General features: G+C 31.7%; 1 long non-coding RNA gene across 1 annotated transcript; it reads left to right on the top strand.

Annotated features, from left to right (window-relative positions):
• Positions 1-4,434: 4,434 nt before the first annotated feature.
• Positions 4,435-5,053, top strand: LOC119191842. The gene is made up of 2 exons (XR_005113543.1): positions 4,435-4,581; positions 4,836-5,053. It is a non-coding gene; the product is annotated as an uncharacterized LOC119191842 (long non-coding RNA).
• The last annotated feature ends 3,720 nt before the right edge of the window (positions 5,054-8,773 follow it).

Raw genomic sequence — 8,773 nt, 5'->3', positions numbered from 1 at the left:
CAGGAATGAAGGGCTATCCAACACAAAAAGATTTTTTCAGTTCAAACCGGTAGTTCCTGAGATTAGCCATTACTGCTCCGCTCCTATTGGTCATAGCGTGATGATATATGACTTTGAGCACTCCACAAACAAAGGACTATTCAACCCAAAAATAATTTTTCAGTTCGAATCGGTAGTTCCTGAGATTAGCCATTACTGCTCCGCTCCTATTGAATATAGCGTGATGATATATAGCTTATAGCACTCCACGAACAAAGGGCTATCCAACGCAAAAAGAATTTTTCAGTTTGGACCGGTAGTTCCTGAGATTAGCCATTACTGCTCCGCTCCTATTGGGTATAGCGTGATGATATATAGCCTATAGCACTCCACGAACAAAGGGCTATCCAACGCAAAAAGAATTTTTCGGTTTGGACCGGTAGTTCCTGAGATTAGCGCGTTCAAACAAACAAACAAACTCTTCAGCTTTATATAATAGTATAGATTTAAAAACAAGACGAAAGAGCCTCTTACTAGAGGCATAACAAAACGCAATATTATCGTGCTGGAAAACGTTATATAACAGGATAACAAAAATAACTTATGTTATAAATTGTCATAAAATGTTGGCTAACAAATGATTTAAAACATGTTATAGCACATGTTTGGGAGCACCTTTATATTACAACCCAGGAACTAAACAGTCATAGATAAAATTTCATATCTGGTCAGCTAAAACGCCATAATGCAATTATAAACGTCCGTACAAATTCATATATCGAACACTTTGTAATCGGAATAAAACTATTTTCACAATACAAATTGAATAAAAATAAACAGCTGTATATTGTCGTCTACTTTTAGATTTGATTATGAAGGTATTGTGACGATACACTCTGTTTAGCACCTTATCTGCTGTACTAGTAAAATTGGCGGCAGGATGCTAATAATGCGTCCATATTCGCGGCAACTGTTTGTATGAACAAAGTGTATGAACATTGCATATCACAAAGTGGTAACGAAGTGACATAAAAATAGAATGACGTATTTTTATACACATACGTCATACTCAAAGCAATATAGATTATTACTACAGATAGGCTAAAAATATTAGATCCTATTTCTATTTCTGTACGCCAGTTATACTAGTTATGGAAATCTAATGCGTTAGGGAAACATTTACATAAATGGAGTTATTCTGTTATTGTTGCTTATATTAAAATATACATATTTGAGATATTTTAGTGTTAAAAATATATTATACACTTACTATATTCAATCTACAAAGCAAGCAATTTGAATTAGATAAAGTTGAATTCAATAAAAGAATGAAACTATAATTGTACAAAACAATATGATTTCGTTTTGGTTAATACATTATTCATATTAGATCATCATTATTCGACGTCCTTCTATGGTGGTTGATTATATTTTATTTCCATAAACCTATAATTTACTTTAAATAATTATGTGCATGGAATACTTGGTTATTTACTTATTACTTATTACAATATAAGTACCCCTAAATCCAAAACATTTACAATAAATATAAACTTCTATCTATTTTCTAACACTGTTTTCTTGAGACGTTTAAACTCTACCATGGAAATGCACAATGAGTAAAGAATTATAAAAAAGATATAATTAAGTAATAATTGGTTATGTGTTAAAATGTTTACATATTTTCTGGTTCAAGGCTGACGAATATATTATAAGTCACATCACTAAATTATTAATTAATGAAAATCTAGTTCATCTGACATTATTTTGTGTCAAGGTGTCAATTTAACAAAGTCACGATCGAAATATGTAGAAGTGTTTAAAAATTCCTTCTAATAATATGATAAAACAGAAATCAAAGAAGACGTAATTTTTTACGATTAACCCTATATATTTTCCTGAATGGACTTGGTTGAAATTTGACACATACTTAAATGTATTAAGAACTAACCTAACACATATTGCCTAATAGCTGTGCCCACTTGCTCTGCGTGGACTTAGGTGTCTGGGCCTGATAAATTTAAAGTAAATTGCAAATATTTAATTAAATAGATGACATTTTTCGATATCCGATTTAAAAGAATAAAGCCTATGTTTTGCCCCAATTATACTCTGTCCACTTATGACAACTACATAAAATCTGTTTAGATGTTTGAAGATGAACAAATAAACAAACGGAAAATAATTATAAAAATCACTGTTTTGTATTCGTTGTGTTTGTGTGTTACTCTTCGGCCATCCTCTTATTTATTACTTTTTTTCAATGACACGCCAAATTTTTGCTTGTTTTTTTACATGTTTAATAAATAATATTACCTTTTATTCAGGAAACACAATCGGACTGTTATTGTGGCACAAAATCATGCGAGCGGAGCCGAAACCAAAACCTAGTCTTCTATAATCCTAGTTGTAGCTAGCACTACTAGTAAGTATGTATGTTCATACGAATAAATAACATATTCCATTTATTTGAAATCCAAACACTAATAAAAATGTTTTCAGCTTTTTCTCACAAAAGATCACCTTATACGACCTTGCCGTGTTTATCAAATTGGTTCATTCAACCGCACGATCTTAAGTGAATAAATTAACTTGTATGACATCACACATCGATCACATTGATAACCAAATAAAATTAATTCGAACGCCTTCATTTTATAGTTTATTATTAATATGTATGTATACTTAAATATAATTTAGAGCATCATTTATATTTAATGTACACGTTTTAGAGCCGTTAAAGTAAGCAATATTTTTGTATTTTTAACTCACCCGTCCCCTTCCTTCATCCACTTGTCAGCAAAAGTAAGCAAAATTTCTTACCCCCATCTCTTATACTTCCGTAAGCAGGTAAAATGTGTCTAAATTTCATTGATTTTATTTAGCAAAAAACAATTAAATAAATTTTGCCCATTTAAGCACTGTTTAGACCTTCCGTCCACCATGTAGTCGAAAACAACCTAACCATAAACTCTCCACCGTCATTTAGTGCCTACATAATACTGCAACGGCCTCTTATCTGAGATTGCATACTAGAATTAGTGTCGCCGCACTGGTCTGCTATGTGTTTAAAACTATATATGTAACAATACATTGTAGAAGGCAGACACGACTAAGGCCACACGTAAAAGGATAGACGGATTGCTATTTATAAAGCACGCCGATATAGCACTATGACATGAAACAATTACCGTGGGCAATCACCGTGGAATTTCGAATTGGGAGCTTGATGTTCTAATTTTGTTAAATAATTACAGCATTTTAATAAAATCCCTAATGAGTAGGTAAAATAAAATTTATATTTCTAAGATTTTCTTAGTAATTAATTCAAATTTAAAAACATCTAATTAGATTTATTTTATCATCATTGGTATGGGCACAATTATTTACTCCTTAGCACCAGGTTAATAAAAAAATAACTGCATATATTACATCATACAAATTTATTTAAAGACCTACTTTTTGCTTAGTCTTTAGTCATCGCACCAATAACTTTGTACAATGCTATCTTATCTTCCACTTATATGACGCAGCTTATAATTTTCCTGCAATACGTACCTTACTATGCACAAATTTTTTTATTGCCCCTCGCCTGGTTATAAACGACCACCCATATATAATAGTAACACGATACAAAACTCTACAAAGTAGCGCGTGGAACTCTATTGCATTCGTCTCCCTGAATCATAAGATGTGAAACCTCATAATGCCCAGTTATTATGCTGGCTACAATGCCCTTCAAATAGGGACACAACAGTGCATGCTCAATCCTAAAATAGACATTGTGGGTTGGCACTAGGCACCACAGCAATTGATAGGTAGTCAGATGGTCCCTCGCATAGGAGAGACCTACAACCATTAAAGAAGTGTGAACGTATACCTACTCAAAATATTTCAAAGTTTTATTAAGTTAGTAGTTATCATTTAGAAATAAGGTTAAATATATTATTATTTCCGAAAAAAAAATTGTGAAAATTGGAGATTTATTTTATATCTTACAATAAAATATATTGCTTGGTTTTTCTTAAAATGTTTTGCAATTTCTGATTCAACTCACCCAACTTACCATATTGCTTATCGCGCGTTATAAAAAAATACTTATTAGGAAAATTAAATAACATAACTTTAAAGTAAGCGGTAATTCATAGAGTTAAATATAATACTAATAAAACCTCTCGTGTAATGTGAGTCACGTAGCCGGTAATGCTTTATTAGTTTTGACTTGGGAAAAGTACTACTTTAAATTAAATATTACATTGTGAGATTTATAATACACTTTGTCGAACAAACATATGTATCACCCGTGTGATTGTGTGAAATAAATGTTTGAGAAAACAATGTACTCTTGTATAAACAGGGATTATTTGATAGAGTGATAAAAAAGAAGTTACTTTAACTAGCTTTGTTATTCATTTCCTAGTTAAATTTAGTTCAGAATGAAGTATTAGATTTTATTTACAGTCAGTGAAGTGAACGATGAGTCCGTTGTAAAAAAAGAGTTCACGAATTCGCTCCCGTAACAGAATTTAGGTATTTTGAAACTGCAATGACTATTTGCAGCCCTTTAATTGCGTCAGACACACAATTAGATACAAAACAATGGTTTGTACTATAATTTCAATAAATAAATTCATAGTTCGTTCGCAATCAGGTTAAAAAACGACAAAATAATTAAAACGCCACCGCAAATTGTGATACAATTATGTATTTTATTGGGGCTAATCCTCATTGTGATACCACAAAACATATTATGAACTATACATATGTCTGTGATCTGTGTGTGAAGGTGAGTACGTAACGAATAACACATGTGCCGGCAGCGCGACTACTTTGTCATCATAGTGTGTTTAGTACAGATAATAGCTGTGAACAAGAACTTCGCTGATGAACGAAGAACTTTTATTGGGACACCCCGACACGCATCTTCGCGTTATTGCTTCCGCATGATAAGACGGCGCGGCGTGATTCGTATTGCATCTATTTTTTTTGTAATGTTTGTTACCTCAAAACTCAGTAATTTATTAAACGATTTGGATTTTTTTTTCTTATTTGAATAATATACTTCTAAATTGGTCCTAATTTTTTTATTAAAAATCGGTTAACTGGAATAAGAATGTCGTCCAAGAAAGGAATTATGAATTTTGCTTTCCTTTTTCTATTGAAATTGCTAACTAAGCTAGACAAGTACATGAACAAGTATACGAAAACAATGTTAAGTTTAATTAGGCACCGACAGTATATAGGTAATATTAAATTATTTTCTGTTTTAAGTGGTTTTTGAAGGGGTTTAATTTTTTGTTAAAATATTTACTAGTAAATGTATCTGTAGTGGTTTAATTGATGCGACTTTCTTCTATTCGATTTAATGACGTAGTCGACGCTGCGCATAATAATATAGAAAATTTACACAATGAAAAACAACTGGCGAATAAAAGCTTTGGAAAACAATTTTAAAATATTTGTTATAAATTCTGATTTTCTCTCCGTGGTTATTATCAATCTAGATATTTTTTAGTGTTGAACTTCCAATTAAAACTTAATTTAAAACAGAATTGATAACTATGATTGCAATTAATTAACTACTTATAATGCAAGGATCAAGAAAAATAATTATAAAAATCTTAGAATTATTATAGCTTAGTCATAGTTACTTAACCCAGTTTGAGACCTACATATAAACGAATTATTAAATTTCTTATCGCATTTAATATGATCATAATATAATGTCGAAAGTTAAAACAATATAATATAAAACAGAATAATAGAAAAATATTTATACAGGTTTCAATGAATAAAAGAACAAAAGACAATATAAAGGAAAAATCTGTAATTTTTCAATTGTAATTATGATTAATTAATTGTAGTTATTATAGAATAGAATATTTAATACCTATTTATTCGATATCGATTTATTGTTGTAGTAACGAGTTTTGAAGTATGTACTAAGAAGCAATAAGTACTCCTTTTGAAACTTTTCGTAGATAATTACGTATATTTCTTTATATAAAAAATATTGTATAGTAAAGGGGCTAAATGACCAAGTAACTACGTCTCTTGATGTTAAATGACAGCCGTCCATTAACCCCAAAATACAAAAGAAACAGTTGAAGGTTATTGACCTCTGAAAATCAAAGGAGCTTGGGAGTTGGGTGGTTTCTAAATTTCCGGTATTCTAATTGACCGCACTTAACATGATAGTAAAACCGTTATTTTCTTTTTGATTAATGAGAAAGAAGTATACGCACCGTTTAATCAACTTAAATAAAAACCTTTCAATGTTGTCTTTATCGATCAGAAAATATTAATCTCGATCAAAAACAGATAGGTACTTCAGACAAAAAGTCCTAGAAACCCCATTACAACGAAGGCGTCCATTATAAAAGGTAATTAGTAGAAGAATAATAATCAAGTACAAGGCACCTAAGCACGGTTAAAGCAAGAATGTATGGTTTAATTAAAATAATATTTATATAACTAGTCCGCAAGTGTTTCTCTGTTATTCAATTTATTTGGTAACAATTTAGAATTTAAATCAATGAAATGCCTAACGCGTAGAGAAATTTTTCACATTATTCAATTATTTAACAACGTAAAAGCAGCCGAAATTACTAATTGATAAAATTAAACTTAATGATAACCGCCATTTTATTGTGTGCATAATAATATGAAGCGTGTTGTAAGTGAGCACTTAATTTATCGACGAATCACGCATGAATGCAGTAAATTAAAACATCTACTCACGCCAGAGTCCCTATAAAGTCCATAGGCGTACATGTTTGTTTATGTATCACTATGCACCGAGTACAATTTTTCATTTGCAAAGGACGTGAGAGTCCGCGGCGATCGTTCGAGGTTTACCGACACACTGAATGCTGTAAGGTGAACACTTACCGCAGTACCTTGGACAAATAACCCGTGACAAACCACTATGTACTGCTCTTAATTTTCGCGTGCCAACGACGCGACACGCTAAATACTTAATTCCTTATTGATAAGCCTCCAGCGCTAATAAGAACGAAATTTATTGTAGCGCAACTGGGTTGATATGCGTAAATGTGTGTTGAAATGCCGTGTTTACTTTTCGTTAATAAGATTCATTTTTGTGAAACAAATTATAATAATTAGGTCTACGATGCTCTACTTATAAATATGAGAATATACCTATATACCTCTCTGTGAGGGTCCATCATTTTATGTTGCTATAGTAATTTAAATCTAGTTTATCGCCTAGAACAGTCACACCATATTGAAGTGACCAGGGCGATTGCCGAGGGCCTATACGGTGAAATCCCTAATCCATTCCTTAAACAGTAAGTTACAAATTATTAGAGCTGAAGAACTGTAGACACGCTGCTTCTACAAGGTTTGTAGCTGACTTGAATGCGGCCATACAAAAATGAAACATTTTCGACGAGGCACGGCAAAAGCCTGTGCGAGACTAAAAATAATGTGCTTCAAAAATATTAATTAAATCCTTTCGCCCGCGGTTCCCCTCGTGTGAAAATGTTGTCAGGGATAAAAGTCCCTCTATTTATTTTCCTGATATAGAAAGTAACCTATGTCCTTCCCAGGGTCTAATACCAAATTTCATCAAAATCCGTTGGATAGTTTTTGAGTTCATCGCCTTCAGACAGATGCGCGGGGGACTTTGCTTTACTAGATGTTTCTGTCCAGTAAACATGAATTGTAGATCATACTTTTTGTAGTTATCATTAACGCTTCAAACCATCTGAAAGATGTGCTTCCTGTTTTCAAATTAAAGTGAAACACGAAACCACGACAACAAAGGCTCGATGAATTATTTCAAATGTACCCATATATATGTATTCATATTTTGTTGAGCCTGCCTTATTTACAACTCGTGATGCCCGTCACGTAGGTGTTTAACAGTTCCGCATAAAATATGTAAACGTTAATAAAATATTGTGAACATTTGAATATACACTTGCATAAAATATTATTTGTATGATAAAAAATAAAGTCACGCTTGGAAACAGAATCTACCAACATAACAACATGTTGGTTCTCAAGAAAACTTTGATATTTTTTTATATTTTGATCTTAACGTACTATCTAGAAAATTCTTATCTTCTGATAAATGAAAGGAATATTAAAGATAGTGTCATGCCTAGATTGCCAAGTACACATGAGTGTTTTAAATAAGTTTATTGTTTTACTACCCACATCCACCTTTGTTAGTTAGACTTATCAAATCAACGTGATTCTGTTATTTACAGAATACTATCAGAATGTGCAAAGAGCGGAGAATTATTTTTTGCGTCATTAAAGATGTAAACACAATTACACTTGTAACACATACATACATGACAGTAATTTATTGCTGGTCTTACTCAAAGTGTTTATAATTAAACTATAATACAATAGAAACCCTTAATGTCGGTTGATAAGACTGACAATAAAAAGGAAAATAAATGTATACTAATATTATAGAGAAGGAATAGTTTTTATATTTGAACTATTAAATCAATTTTGAAAATTCTTTCACTATTAGGAAGCTTGAATGATAAAACTCAACAAGCCTGTTATCCAAGAAAAACATTTTCACGCAGGCGAAAACGCGGGAAAAAAGCTAGTATGTAATAATTTCAATAATGCAGAATTAATTATTTTATCATGAGAATGAATGCAGTGCTAAATACCGATCGGATATTACACCCAGTCGTCAATAGGGGTGATATAAAAGGCGGCCAAGGATGAAGATAAAACCCCAGTTCTAGATAATAAATTAATTAAGATATCATCTTCTAATCGTCAATTTTTATGGCCAAACTAA

This window comes from Manduca sexta, unplaced genomic scaffold, assembly GCF_014839805.1.
Source record: "Manduca sexta isolate Smith_Timp_Sample1 unplaced genomic scaffold, JHU_Msex_v1.0 HiC_scaffold_1990, whole genome shotgun sequence".
Classification (NCBI taxonomy): Eukaryota; Metazoa; Arthropoda; class Insecta; order Lepidoptera; family Sphingidae; genus Manduca; species Manduca sexta.
The sequence above is the reverse complement of the archived record's forward strand: the minus strand, read 5'-3'. Positions and strand labels throughout refer to the sequence as shown.